The sequence below is a fragment of the Lepidochelys kempii genome, chromosome 10, assembly GCF_965140285.1.
Source record: "Lepidochelys kempii isolate rLepKem1 chromosome 10, rLepKem1.hap1, whole genome shotgun sequence".
NCBI lineage: Eukaryota > Metazoa > Chordata > Testudines > Cheloniidae > Lepidochelys > Lepidochelys kempii.
The window spans coordinates 71,743,733-71,758,076 of NC_136389.1; the positions used below are offsets into that span (position 1 = coordinate 71,743,733).

General features: G+C 43.2%; 1 protein-coding gene across 1 annotated transcript in view; it reads right to left on the bottom strand.

Annotated features, from left to right (window-relative positions):
* AGBL1 (AGBL carboxypeptidase 1) overlaps positions 1-14,344 on the bottom strand; it is a 356,531-nt gene that overhangs the window by 174,303 nt on the left and 167,884 nt on the right. The gene's annotated exons all lie outside the window — the stretch shown is intronic.

Below are 14,344 nucleotides of genomic sequence, written 5' to 3' on the forward strand. Positions count from 1 at the left end.
GCCCCATTGAAAATCTATAGGCACCTGCATGGGATGAGCAAAATATCTCATGCATGGTTTCTCCACTCATGAGAAATGCAACCATCTCAAACACATATCAAGAACCAATAAGATCTTTATGCTATACATCACTGTTATAAAAAACAATTGGCTTTAGTGGGAATTTGACTTCACTGTAAGGGCTGAGTAAAACCTAAGTAAGGACTTCACGGTTTGGACCAAAGAGACTTTTACCTTAGCTCAGTCAAACTTTCCTCTCTGGTTCTGTTTCACTGGCTAATAAATTGTGCTAGATGTTTAATTGCATGGAGGGGAATTTGCATATTTTAGTACAATTATGCAGATCTGAGTGATCTCCTTTATAATGACTTTGTTTTAGTTCCAAGCATCCTCACTCTACACAAAGGCTTCACTCTAACTGAGATTGCAATTCTCAAATTGTGATGCATTGATAAAGTTTAGGCCCTCCATTAGATCTGGATTCATGATAAGACCTATCATATTCAAATCAACTGCATCTACTGTAGAAGACATACTGTTAGCTTAGTAAACGAGAGCTGGAGTGTGCTTGAAGGTATGTATTCTAAACATCACATGGAATTTCAGCCACACAACTCCGTCTGACTTTAACAGGAGATACCATGTTCCACCATTTCTCCCACTACACCGAATGTTCCAGCCCTCTAACAACACAGCATGCAGAAACACACTACCGTCATGTGTGTATCAATGAGATTTCAAAATTCACAGGCAAGACTTTAACCAGTTAGGCTGCGTTGCACACACCTTCAGCCCCATCAGTGCTTTATAGAAAATGTTTGGAGGGAAGAGACTCCAAAGTCTATTCAGAGCCTTTGGAGAAGAACCGAAGCAATGGGAGTCTGACAGGAGGAAAAGGGGAATAGAAATAGTAGAATCCACAGAGCGTGTTATATTTTATACACACACACACATATATATGTATATATACACACAATGTAGAAAAACAAGGCTCTGATGCCATCTTGGGGTTTCTGGTGACATCACAACATCCATTCCACTTTTGCTGTTGTTGTCACCTGAATTCCCCTTTCCCTTTAATTCACAGTTCCCTTGCTACTCATTCTGCAATTTGTAAAACATTTGCAATAGCTAACACCCTGGAAGCCAGAATTTGCTGGTGTGATAACTGCTGCTGAAAAACTTCTAGCTCAAAACTTGGCAATCCAGTATAATGTTTATTAGTGGCCCTTCACATAAAGTTAACCCAAGCCTCACCCCTCCTCATTTTTTTGACAGTGGCAACTCTGCTAAGAGTAACAACCATATTTGCCCCCTGGGTGTTTAATGTATTGCTAGCAGGCTACCTCTGAAGAGTGATATCACCGTACAAAAGTCACCAGTTGCACTGGGTGGCACTCACTCCATTTGCAGATGACCATGAAGAAATAAGATCCAGATTCTTCCTTGAGTGGCATGTCCTCCCATGGACCATACAAAGAAAATAACAGAATGCCACTAGCCATCACCTTCAGCCCCCCCAACTAAAACCTCTCCAACGCATCATCAAGGATCTACAACCTATCCTGAAGGATGACCCATCACTCTCACAGATCTTGGGAGACAGCCCAGTCCTTGCTTACAGACAGCCCCCCAACCTGAAGCAAATACTCACTAGCAACCACACACCACACTACAGAACCACTAACCCAGGAACCTATCCTTGCAACAAAGCCATTGCCAACTGTGTCCACATATCTATTCAGGGGACACCATCATAGGGCCTAATCACATCAGCCACACTATCAGAGGTTCGTTCACCTGCACATCCACCAATGTGATATATGCCATCATGCGCCAGCAATGCCCCTCTGCCATGTACATTGGCCAAACTTGACAGTCTCTATGTAAAAGAATAAATGGACACAAATCAGACGTCAAGAATTATAACATTCAAAAACCAGTAGGAGAACACTTCAATCTCTTTGGTCACTCGATTACAGACCTAAAAGTTGCAATTCTTCAACAAAAAAACTTCAAAAACAGACTCCAGCAAGAGACTGCTGAATTGGAATTAATTTGCAAACTGGATACAATTAACTTAGGCTTGAATAAAGACTGGGAGTGGATGGGTCATTACACAAAGTAAAACTATTCCCACCCCCCTACCCCCCCCCCCCCCGCTGTTCCTCAGACATTCTTGTCAACTGCTGGAAATGGCCCACCTTGATTATCACTACAAAAGGTTCCCCCCGCCCCCTGCTCTCCTGCTGGTAATAGCTCACCTTACCTGATCACTCTCCTTACAGTGTGTATGGTAACACCCATTGTTTCATGTTCTCTGTGTATATAAATCTCCCCACTGTATTTTGCACTAAATGCATCCGATGAAGTGAGCTGTAGCTCATGAAAGCTTATGCTCAAATAAACTTATGAGTCTCTAAGGTGCCACAAGTCCTCCTTTTCTTTTTGCGGATACAGACTAACACGGCTGCTACTCTGAATTAAGTCAATGAGTAGAACTGATTAAAAAAAATAGAATTTCCATCCCATTGGAAACAGCAATATTTTTGACATTTATTTTTATTCCAAATCAACATGAAAATCAAAATATCAATTCTTTTCACAGAATAAACATTTCCAAAAGAAATTGAATTTAAAAATATTGAAATATATGGTTTCGAAATTTTCAGACTAAGCAAAATGTTTCAGTGTCTCCAAAGAGAAACCTTTAATTTCAGGTTGTGTCAACAATAATCTGTGTTTGCCTGAGCTGCCATGGTCTCTTCCTCTAGCCAAGCCACCATGGTGTGTGAAGGGAGTCCCATGACCACAGTGCATCATGGGAGATGAAGTCCAACCAGGGCAGCCCAGCTCATAAAGAACAAGGGGAGCATGATACAATTGAACTACTACTTCCAGGAGGCACAGAAGCAGCTCAAGCAGATGCAGAGATTAATGTCAAACCACCTCTACACTAATTTTGTTTCAATTTTTCTGTCGGAAAACATTCTGCAAAATTGACATTTTTCTTACAGAATATTTCAATTAAATGGAAATCACATTTTCTATTGAAAAAAAAAACATTTCTATGAAAAACTCCCAACCACTTCTATCAATGGGAGTGGCTCGCCAAATCCAAGGAGAGAATGTAACACAAAACCACAGAATTTAGTAGCTCTTGCCATGGAGTCTGGTCCCATTGTGCCTCAGAGTACACAGGGCCTTGCTTGTGATATATCGCTTAAGCTGTTTGATTGGGTGGAGCAGACTTTGTATATTTCAGTGCAAATATGCAGCTCTGAGCTAACCCTCCTGCAGTGAATTCATTTTAGTTCAGAACATCCTTACATCCTTGCAAAGGTTTCACTCTCACCAAGATTGCAACTCACAAATTGTGTTGCACTGATACAAGTCAGGGCTTTTCTTAGATCCGAGCTCAGGATTATCTGAGCTCACCATATTTACATCCCTCCTGGTGAATGCTTATTATTATCTCATTAAATTTAGTACAACTGCTTTAAAAAAAATCCAGAAGCCCTTGTTCAGTACAATTGTTCTCAATGGATAGTGTGCGTCTCCCTGGTAGTTAGTTACAAAGTGATGGTTATGCCATGAGTGTGTAAAACAACACATGGCCAACCAATAAGGGCCTGTGCATGGGGACAGGAGTGGGAAAGTGGAATTCAGTCTCCTCTTTTCAATCTTTGCTCTTTTAATCCATCTTTAAATATTAGCACTATTGCCTGTCAGTCCATATTCACTGCCTTTGGGTTGCTGCAAAACTTTAATTAAATTATGAAACGTTGATTCTTTTTTTCCATTAAAGCCCGTTTACTTCAGTGACTGCTTCATGCCATCCCTCTTCCCTATTTTCTTCCTTTCTTCTCTCCCACTCCTACTACCGATGACATTTGCAGATCCAAGGGCTTTGTCCCTTATGCTAGGCAGCCAAGGGTGAAGGTAAAATATTAAGCTGATCTCAAGTACTGATAACAAATAAAAGGAGTGGGAAGCCAAGACTGGCTTTTGTGTGTTTGCCAAGATTCAATGAAATTCACTTCTCAGATCAAAGGTGTTCATTACCTTGCATCTCCATGCTACTAGATTTGCTGTAAATGCTTTGTGTCTTCTTTCCTTAGCAAGAGTCCTTGCCACCTTAGCTAGGACTAGCTGGAACTCAACGGAAACAATGAAAGATTTGCCTCTGAAAAATTTCCAACATAAAAAAAAAAGTCTGCTCTATGTGTCTTTGTACAGGTTAGCTGTAATTCAGCTATTTGTTAGAGTTTCAATCAGTGTGTTTACCAAGGATTTAATGTATGTGTTATCCATACATTAAATCCTTGGTAAACACACTTTTGTTGTTCACAAACCTGATGCTGTGCATTGGCTTTAGATCCATGTTCTTTTAGCTCTTCTAGGTTTAAACACTGGGGAATCTCTATGGTCTAGAGAGAGCCATTGGATAAGGGGAAGTGAGTAGCTTCCAGAAGACGCTGTGGGAAAGAAGACAGTCTCAGAGGCACCATTTCTCCTTTGCTCCCCCTTGTGATAACTGTGTGCTCATGCCACTGCTGAAGAAAAAAAACACTCCTCCCCAATGTACTATGAGGCTGTAAGAGGAGAAGGGGTATCTAATGTGACTCATGAGAAAGCACAGGTGAAAACTTATACAACAGAGGATATGGAGGCATTTGAAAACAAGAGATCCTCTGTTCCTACTATGGAGGTGTCTGTGAATGGATATAAGGCATAACGCAAAGGAGTTTGCACAATGACACATGACATGAGAAAGTTTCCAGTAGCCACAACTTCCTATGAAGACAATCACTTGTGCTCTCTCAGATATGCTTTGCCCCAACATAGTGCTGAGTTAGCTCTTGTCTCCGTGATAAATAAGAAAAGGGCAGGTGCTATGGGAAAAGGTAGATCTGAACAAGTTCATTCTCCATCCTCACAACACACCAATCATAGGGTCTGCCGTTAGGCAGCCGCTCCAGATTTTGTTCCTGAGGCATCCCAGAAATATTCGAGTAGATGAGCAGCCAGAAAAATGAAACCAGGGAATAAGAAGTGACATGGCCACAGATGCTAAGCCTACTCATGCTGAGCTCAAGAGCAGCAAGTTCTGAGGTCCTACCTGTGGGCCTACCTGCGGGCCATAAAGACCCTACCTTCTTGGTAATACATTTAGAAAACAACATGGCCCTACCATGGCTAGATACATAATATGCAGATGGGCAATCACAGAAACCAAAGTATCATCGAGCCTTCTTCTACAGACCCCATATGCAGAGGTACTTAATGTCTGCTATACTGGTTTAAACCATCTTTCTCTTTAAGAAAGCCATTAAGCACCTTGGCTTCTAACTGCAGTGGATTCTGACTGTATGGAGAGGACTGATGGGGAGATTCACTTGGTGATTACTTGTTTTGTTCATTCCCTCTGGGGCACCCAGCATTGGCCACTGTCAGAAGACAGGATACTGGGCTAGATGGACCTTTGGTCTGACCCAGTATAGCCGTTCTTATGAAAGACAGACAGATACACGGGCTCCACTCCACAACTCACTGAAGTCTTTGCACTGACTCCAATGGGCCTTTGGATCAGGCCTATTGATAGAAAGGGAGAGACAGAGAAAGAAATGGAGAAGGCGAGAGGTAAAGAGAAAGGAAGAGAGGAAAAGAAAAAATACAGAGAGAGTGAGATATAAATAGAGACACGAAGGAAAGAGACATATGGGGATAAACAAAAAGTGAAAGAGATTAAATGAGTGAGAGAGGAAGAAATGGAGAGGGAGAGAGAAACAAGTCACTTTTTAAAGAGAAAATGTTACTGCAATTTCAAGATAAAATGACCCAAAATCTCCTGTCCATTACAGATAACTGGAAAGACAGGACCCACTATAGCGAGTGAATGATGTCAGGACCGATAATAACAACACCTGCGGCACAGTGAGCTATAAAATCTAAAGGGACACATTGTGTTTGATATTTAGAAAGCAGCATCACCATTCACTGCACATTCAAATAACAGAAGGCAGTACTGACACAGGGTAAGAATATCTATAAAGGGAAGTAGATATACTTAAAAAGCAGGATGCCTTTGACCAGCATGGGACAGTCTCAACCAGGCACAGCATCTTGGGCTTTATAAATAACTACTGCCAAGAAGGAAGGATAAAAAGAGAATCTGTATTATGGTGGTTTGGTGTTGTTGCTCTGAATGTTCAGAACAGGGAAAATAGGAACCCATCATTTTGCTTGACAGATTTTCGTGTTGTGTTTCCAGTGAGACAGATCCCAAGAAATCAGAGGAAAGGGGCATCTCCAGTAAGACTATTGCTCATGATCATGAGGACTATGTTAGAAGGACATGGATTTTCTCTAGCTCTAATTCCCAGTCCTCCCTTTAATTCTCCACACTAAGAACAGCCCAACTGTCTTCAACATTTGCGCATCCGCATTGTGATGCTGTGTCACTGCAACGATGCTGTGTCATGGTGGTGCAATGAGATGTCACTTAGCACCATGCAACATCCCCAAGTAACTTCAGGGCTCTTTCATTAACCTGCAAGACTGGAAGTGGGAGCGGGCTGAGGAAACCAGGACAAATCCTCACATTTCAGGATGGCTGGCATCCAAAGGTGTTCACGTGCTGTGACCCTGCACAGAGATGCAGAGCTATTCTGTTGACACCCAGGCAGCCCAAGTGCGTGCATCCTATTAACTCCAACCTACGAATACAAAAGTGTTTCTCTGAAGCAGAAGGAACTGGGGACGGAGGAAAAACTGTAGGAACACCCAGGTTCAGGAAGAAGATTACATGGAGTTTTATAGTAACAGCCGTGTTAGTCTGTATTCGCAAAAAGAAAAGGAGTACTTGTGGCACCTTAGAGACTAACCAATTTATTAGAGCATAAGCTTTCGTGAGCTACAGCTCACTTCCTCAGATGCATATCGTGGAAACTGCAGCAGGCTTTATATATACACAGAGAATATGAAACAATACCTACTCCCACCCCACTGTCCTGCTGGTAATAGCTTATCTAAAGTGATCATCAGGTGGGCCATTTCCAGCACAAATCCAGGTTTTCTCACCCTCCACCCCCCCCACACACACAAATTCACTCTCCTGCAGCAGGAGAGTGAATTTGTGGGGGGGGGGGTGGAGGGTGAGAAAACCTGGATTTGTGCTGGAAATGGCCCATGTCATAAATATAAAGGGAAGGGTAAACCCCTTTGAAATCCCTCCTGGCCAGGGGAAAGCTCCTCTCACCTGTAAAGGGTTAAGAAGCTAAAGGTAACCTCGCTGGCACCTGACCAAAATGACCAATGAGGAGACAAGATACTTTCAAAAGCTGGGAGGAGGGAGAGAAACAAAGGGTCTGTGTCTGTCTGTAGTTGTCTTGGCCAGGGACAGAACAGGAATGGAGTCTTAGAACTTTTAGTAAGTAATCTAGCTAGGTATGTGTTAGATTATGATTTCTTTAAATGGCTGAGAAAAGAATTGTGCTGAATAGAATAACTATTTCTGTCTGTGTATCTTTTTTGTAACTTAAGGTTTTGCCTAGAGGGGTTCTCTATGTTTTTGAATCTAATTACCCTGTAAGATATCTACCATCCTGATTTTACAGGGGGGATTTCTTTATTTCTATTTACTTCTATTTTTTATTAAAAGTCTTCTTGTAAAACACTGAATGCTTTTTCATTGTTCTCAGATCCAAGGGTTTGGGTCTGTGGTCACCTATGCAAATTGGTGAGGCTTTTTATCCAACATTTCCCAGGAAAGGGGGGGTGCAAGTGTTGGGAGGATTGTTCATTGTTCTTAAGATCCAAGGGTCTGGGTCTGTAGTCACCTAGGCAAATTGGTGAGGCTTTTTACCAAACCTTGTCCAGGAAGTGGGGTGCAAGGTTTTGGGAAATATTTTGGGGGGAAGAACGCGTCCAAACAGCTCTTCCCCAGGAACCAGTATTAGTTTGGTGGTGGTAGCGGCCAGTCCAAGGATAACGGGCGTAATATTTTGTACCTTGGGGAAGTTTTGACCTAAGCTGGTAAAGATAAGCTTAGGAGGTTTTTCATGCAGGTCCCCACATCTGTACCCTAGAGTTCAGAGTGGGGGAGGAACTGTGACAGCCCACCTGATGATCACTTTAGATAAGCTATTACCAGCAGGACAGTGGGGTGGGAGTAGGTATTGTTTCATATTCTCTGTGTATATATAAAGCCTGCTGCAGTTTCCACGATATGCATCTGAGGAAGTGAGCTGTAGCTCACGAAAGCTTATGCTCTAATAAATTGGTTAGTCTCTAAGGTGCCACAAGTACTCCTTTTCTTTTTATGGAGTTTTATGTTTGCTGTTAAGTTAACAATAAAGACAAATAACAGCCAGGAACTGAGTTTGGACCAGATCACAAGTGTTTATGCTGAGATAGAAGCAGGGTAGGGATGGCACGCCCTTCCAGTCTCTAGGACGATGTCTCCACCACAATAAAAAAACAGTGGCTGGCCCACACCAGCTGACTCAGGCTCACAGGGGGGGGAGGGTGTGGGGGGTGGTGGTGGTGGTCAAGCTGTGGGTCTGTTTAATTGCAGTGTAAACATCTAGGCTTAGACTGCAGCCCGGGCTCAAGGACTCTGCAAACTGGGAGGGTCCCAGAGATAGGAATGTCTACACTGCAATTAAACAGCCCTGCAGCCCAAGCCCCCTGAGTCTGAGTCAGCTGGCCTGGGCCATTCATGAGTGTCTAATTGCAGTGTAGACATACCCTCAGAGGGCTGTTATATGTGCATCTGAGCACTCACATAGAGCGGGGAGGTGATTAATTACACAATTCACCTTGATCTTTGTGCCTTTAATGCACAGAATAGCGAGGAAAAAACAAATGTTTATACTGAAAGTAATTTAGTGCAGAACAATATGTGGTTATTAGGTATTTGGATGTGTTTTGGTAGGTCCAGAATGGGGTGACAACTGATTGGATGTGCTTTGAGTTTCCTGTGTTCCATGAATGTGAGGAGGGAACCTTTCGGATCAAAGGCTTGACAACTTGATCTGGGTGTTCCTTCTGTGCTCTGGGCCATCACTGTGTAATACTGCATTATTTCTTTCCATAGGGGAAACCATCCTTCCAGCCAGTAGGTGGACTGTTTACTGCCCCTTATGGAACCCATCAGTGCTGCTCCTGGGCTAGTGAGGGGGGTTCGCTGGCGTGAGCCATGGGGTGATCCCACTCCAGTTAGTCCAAGGAGCATAGAAGGTAAAGCTCTCAGTTTGCCACGGGATATCAATGCATTAGATTGTATGAAATGAAACACAGATGAAAAGCCTCAGGGCATGAATGAAGACACTGCTGAATGAATCCCTTCCGTTCACCATTATTGCAGCTAGCAATTCACCAGTAACAATTCGTTTTCCTTCCAACACGAAGGAACTTGAATAATAAAATGTCCACACATAATCATGGCAAAAAGAAGCCAGTTGGCTAGTCATTTCAGCACTGCTAAAGCAGCAGGGAAATGCACTGCAGAGACAGATAGAGGTGTGTTGTGCGGTGTCACGGCGGATAATAGAGAGGCAGCTAACCATGATTCTGTAAGGATGACTCATTACTCACTCAGGACAAATAACCAGCACAGTGTGGGCTCAGAGTACTGCCTGGAAACATAGCTGCCAAAATAGACATTGTGCTTAAAAGACATAAGGAGAAGTGGAATATGGGAGTCGCCATACTGCAGCAGACCAGTGGACCACAACAAGTCCAGAATTCTATTTCTTACAATGGGCAATGAAAGATGTTTCACAGAAAGGCATAACCCCTCTTTCTCACACCCTATCATGCACCTGATAGACCCATGCAGATGGAAAGAGGACCTTTTCCTGACCTGGCCTGGTGTTCAGTTGTACCATGAAGCTCCAGGATTGACAGCCTTTCTCATTGTTATCCTAGCTTGAGAAAGCACCCAGGTTATTCTGGAGGCAAGCTGGACCCTCAGAGTATGCCTCCCATCCCGTCTTCAGTTTGCATTGGCTTTAATAGGGCTGGCATGGCAGCACGTAGTGTGATGTCCAATTAGTGCCAACTGAGAGGAGGAGTCAGAAAGTTGGATAACCTTTACTTATGAAATACAACAGGAACCTTAGGAAGGTCAGGCATTTTCTTGTTCCTTTCTGTTTTCAGCATTACATTTTCTTGGGGAAATGAGCGAATCCCAGTGCTGAAAAAGGTGACGGATTTCAGCACTCCTAGCTTAGGCAGCCACTGTACCAGATTCCCCCACACAGCTAAATGAACACACCTCCCAGCTGACCCTCCCCACCCTTTTCTATGTTATTGCTTAGAATCCTGCACAGTTCTAACCAATGCACCTCAGTCCTTACCTGCAGGATCTCCTGGTATTCTAAACTGCTTCTCTCTCTATAAGTGCACTAATGTATCTCAATCCTCACTTGCAGTTACCCTGTTCTTCCACTCCTGGGAGCTCCACCTACGGCTCTGCAATGTCCCTTAAACTGACTTGCAGCATACCCTGCTGTCAGGCCTGCTTCTATAATGATCAACAATCATACTGACTTTCATAGTTGTTTAGGGACTAGGACTAACAATAAGGAAATAGGTGATGAAACCAAAGGCTGGAAAGCAAATGTAACTTCTCAGTAGGCATCAGTATTCTCTAGTTTCTCTGCTGGCAACCATCAAGAGTCTAAGAGGAAACCTCCGTTTATCTTAGTTACAATGGACAGCTAAGGGATTCACACAGAGTGCAGAGTGGATGTTGCTTCTTGGCTGGTTATGAGACTGACCTCCTGTTGCCATGCTGGTTTACTGCTAGGCCTTTAGGATGAAGATTTTCTGTGCTCCCTTCTCATCGATATTACATGACACGTGAACAAATCTGTACTTATCTTCCTGAATGGCAATTGTGCCATCTGGCTGCCAACCGTTTAATGATGCCATTGAAGGTCTCCTTCCCAGTTGGGGTGGCAGCGGCAGGACGATTTTACCCTTTCGGCACACACTAATGAATTCATGATGCATAATGCTTCCTCTTGGGCAAATGCTTTTCTAAAGCATCACTCTGCTAGCTTCCACTTGCCTCCTTACAACTAAGCACTGCTACTAATTAGCTTAATGAGCTTTCAGTGTTTCTTCTACATCTGACTGATTTTGTCACAATGGACAATCCTTTCTTCTTAAGATAAATGATAGAGAATCTGTGCTCCTTCAGCTTGGTGCATGTAATAGCGTCACTGTCCTTGTTCAGCTCCCTCTATTATGAGCCCTCCTTTGGACTTGATGGACACATTTCATTAAGTCAGATTTTGTTACAAACCAGTTAGGGACACAGAATGAGATCTGCTTCACCCCCAGCTAATATTAGCAAGGTAACAATCAAACGAGGCAACAGTAAAGATGATCAGCTAAAAAGGCGAGTTGACAGTATTAATACAGACTGGTAATGTTACATCATAGTCCCACACAAATGTTGTCACAAGATTTGTCCATCAAACTCACATTTATTTGAGTGAATAATAGACAACAGCCTTGAGCATTAAACACTGTGGGCTGATTCACTCATTGGGCTCAGCACCTTGGGCAAAGAATTTGCAAATCATTACCAAATCCAAGTGGTAAGGTGTTATATCCACTGAGCACTCACTTTACATGGGGAATACAAGGTGTAGGATAATGACAAAACAAGCTCCATACATGCATCTCTTGTACTTCCCATGCAGCTGAACTGCGACACAAAAAACCCCACTGATAATAACTGGACATTGCACCTCTCTATTGCCTCTCCTTTCAGGGTCGCAAAGTGCTTATTGTATCATGCCTGAAAAAGCCTTACAACAAAATGTTTGATGAAAACTGCTTTTGATGGAAAACTAGATTTGTGAAAAAACACATTTTTTCATAAAAAGTGTCTGCTTTCTGCAGAAATTTCTGACTTTTAACTGCAAATCAAACTGCAAGCCAAAATAATTTTTATTTTTTGGCCAACCCCTTCCCCACCCCAGTAATATTTTTTTCTCAGTTAAAACAAACAAACAAAAAAACTGATTTGGAAATGCTGCCATGGTGCATCACGGGAGTTGTGATTAAGGTTAAGGCTTCATGCTCCAATTTTCTCTGAGCTGAGTCCCTGACTGGCTACATTTGCCATGATGCATCACACAGTCAGGGATTCCTATGATCACAGCTCATCAGGAGAGCAGATTGTAATGCATCATCACAGATGTATTCTGGTTCAGGAGCCCGACCCACAGAGAAGAATGGAGGGCATGAGGTATCCAAACTACAACTCCCATGAAGCATTATGGTAGCATTTCTGAATAGAAATTTTTGGGTTTAAACCAAATGTTTTCAGCTGAAAGTTTTCAATTTTTCACTGAAAAGTTAAAATTTTCCAGGAAAAAAAAAACCCGAAACATGTTCCAACCAGCTCTACTCATAACCCTTATGGAATATGTAGTATAGTTGTAGCCGAGTTGGTCCCAGGATATTAGAGAGACAAGGTGGGTGAGGTAATATCTTTTATTGGACCAACTTCTGCTGGTGAGAGAGACAAGCTTTCAAGCCACACAGAGCTCTTCCTCTTGACCTCGAAAGCTTGTCTCTCTCACCAGCAGAAGTTGGTCCAATAAAAGATATTACCTCACCCAACTTGTCTCTCTAACCCCCATGGAAGACAGGCAAGCAAATCCCAGTTTTACAGAAGGCTGTAGTGAGAAATGAAATGACACACCCAGGGTTCAAAAGTCAGTCAGTCATAAAACTAGGAGCAGAACCTAAGACCAGGGAGCACAGAGTTGTACAGGTTCAACCCAGATTGTGTTTTTAAACAGATTTACTTAAATCTGTGCAAACTCCTGTGTGGATGTTCTTAAATTGATTTATACCTGATTTATATCCATTTATCTTAAAATGATTCCTAACAGGCTTAAGGTAAATTGTCCATACATAGGGCTGTACCAATTTAACTGAGTTGATTTAAAAACCTGTTGGTTAAATCAATTTAATTTCTGTGTGTAGATAAATCCTAAGGATTGCGATTCCTAGACCCCTAATTTAAATCCTAGTCCACACTAAATAACAAAGAAGAGCAAAGCAGTCCATCAAAGGTGAACAAACAAAGGTATAAAGGAGATCAAAGGAATAGGGCTACACTCTGAAGTCATGTAAAAAAAAAAAAAAGAGGATTTGATGACAGCTCTGCTGGGATCTCCTTGTTTCACTTGACCAAAAATTTCAAACCAGCCAAGAAGCCCCAGAGGCATGACTCCCTCTGCAGTACCTGATCATTAATCCTCCTTGGGGAGTTTCATAGGTCACTGGAAGGAAAACAAAGCTCTCTCGGCAGCTACTAGGAACCACAAAGCTCAATCTCAGACCTCTAAAGATGTGCTACCACTAAACCACAGGGCCAGAATATCCCAATATATACCTAGGTCAACACCAGTCAGAACCTGTCCTTGGCTCAACAGCGATGGGTAAGGCACTGCACAGAACACAACAATGAGAAATATGCAAGAACCAACTCCTTCATGGGCCTCTTCTGGGATGAGCTAGGCGTGACCTAGCATCTTTTTGTCCTATCTCTAATTTCCATGATCCAGTAGAGGCTAAGCATATCACCACCAGGGGAGAAAGTAGCACAGAGGACTTACCGGTACAGGGGGCCCGGCTCCAAGCCCCCCAGAAGGGGCTGGGCCTCAAGAGGAAGGGATGGGGCTGTGGGTCAGCCTCCCCCAGCCAGCCCATCTACGTTACCTGACCCATGCCACCCAGGGCTCGGGTGGTGATTTAAAGGGGCCTGGGGCAGCTCCCCCTTTTACACACACACACCCCCAGCAGGGCCGACGATGGCAGGGGGAAGGGCAAAAGGGGTAGTGACGTTAAAGAGCTGCCGTGGCAGCACTTTAACATCAGCTGCGTACAGGCTGGTACCAGCAGCCACCTCTTACCAGTACGCCATACCAGCCCACTCTCACTCCTGATCACCACCCAACAGAAGAGCGCAGATTGAAAACCTGCAGTTCTCAACAGGTGCCCCAAGGGTCTGCACTGCAACCTGACTGAAAGTGTCAGTGAGTTACGAGAGATGCCATCCCACAACAGAGCAGGGCAGTGAACTGGGACTGAAAACAGTAAACAGAGCATGATAAAAGGGGGAGCAGAGAGAGACCAGGAAGGCGGAGGAGACAGAAGTGGGAGAAGCTACAGTCACCACTTGTCAATTGGGTAAGTCCAGTCATGCATTGTGATAACTTTATCAGTAGTATCACTCTAAGTCATCCAGTTCATCCCCCATTCTCAAAACTTTTGTTGGAAACTACTCTGGATTAGGTAGCAGAGTACA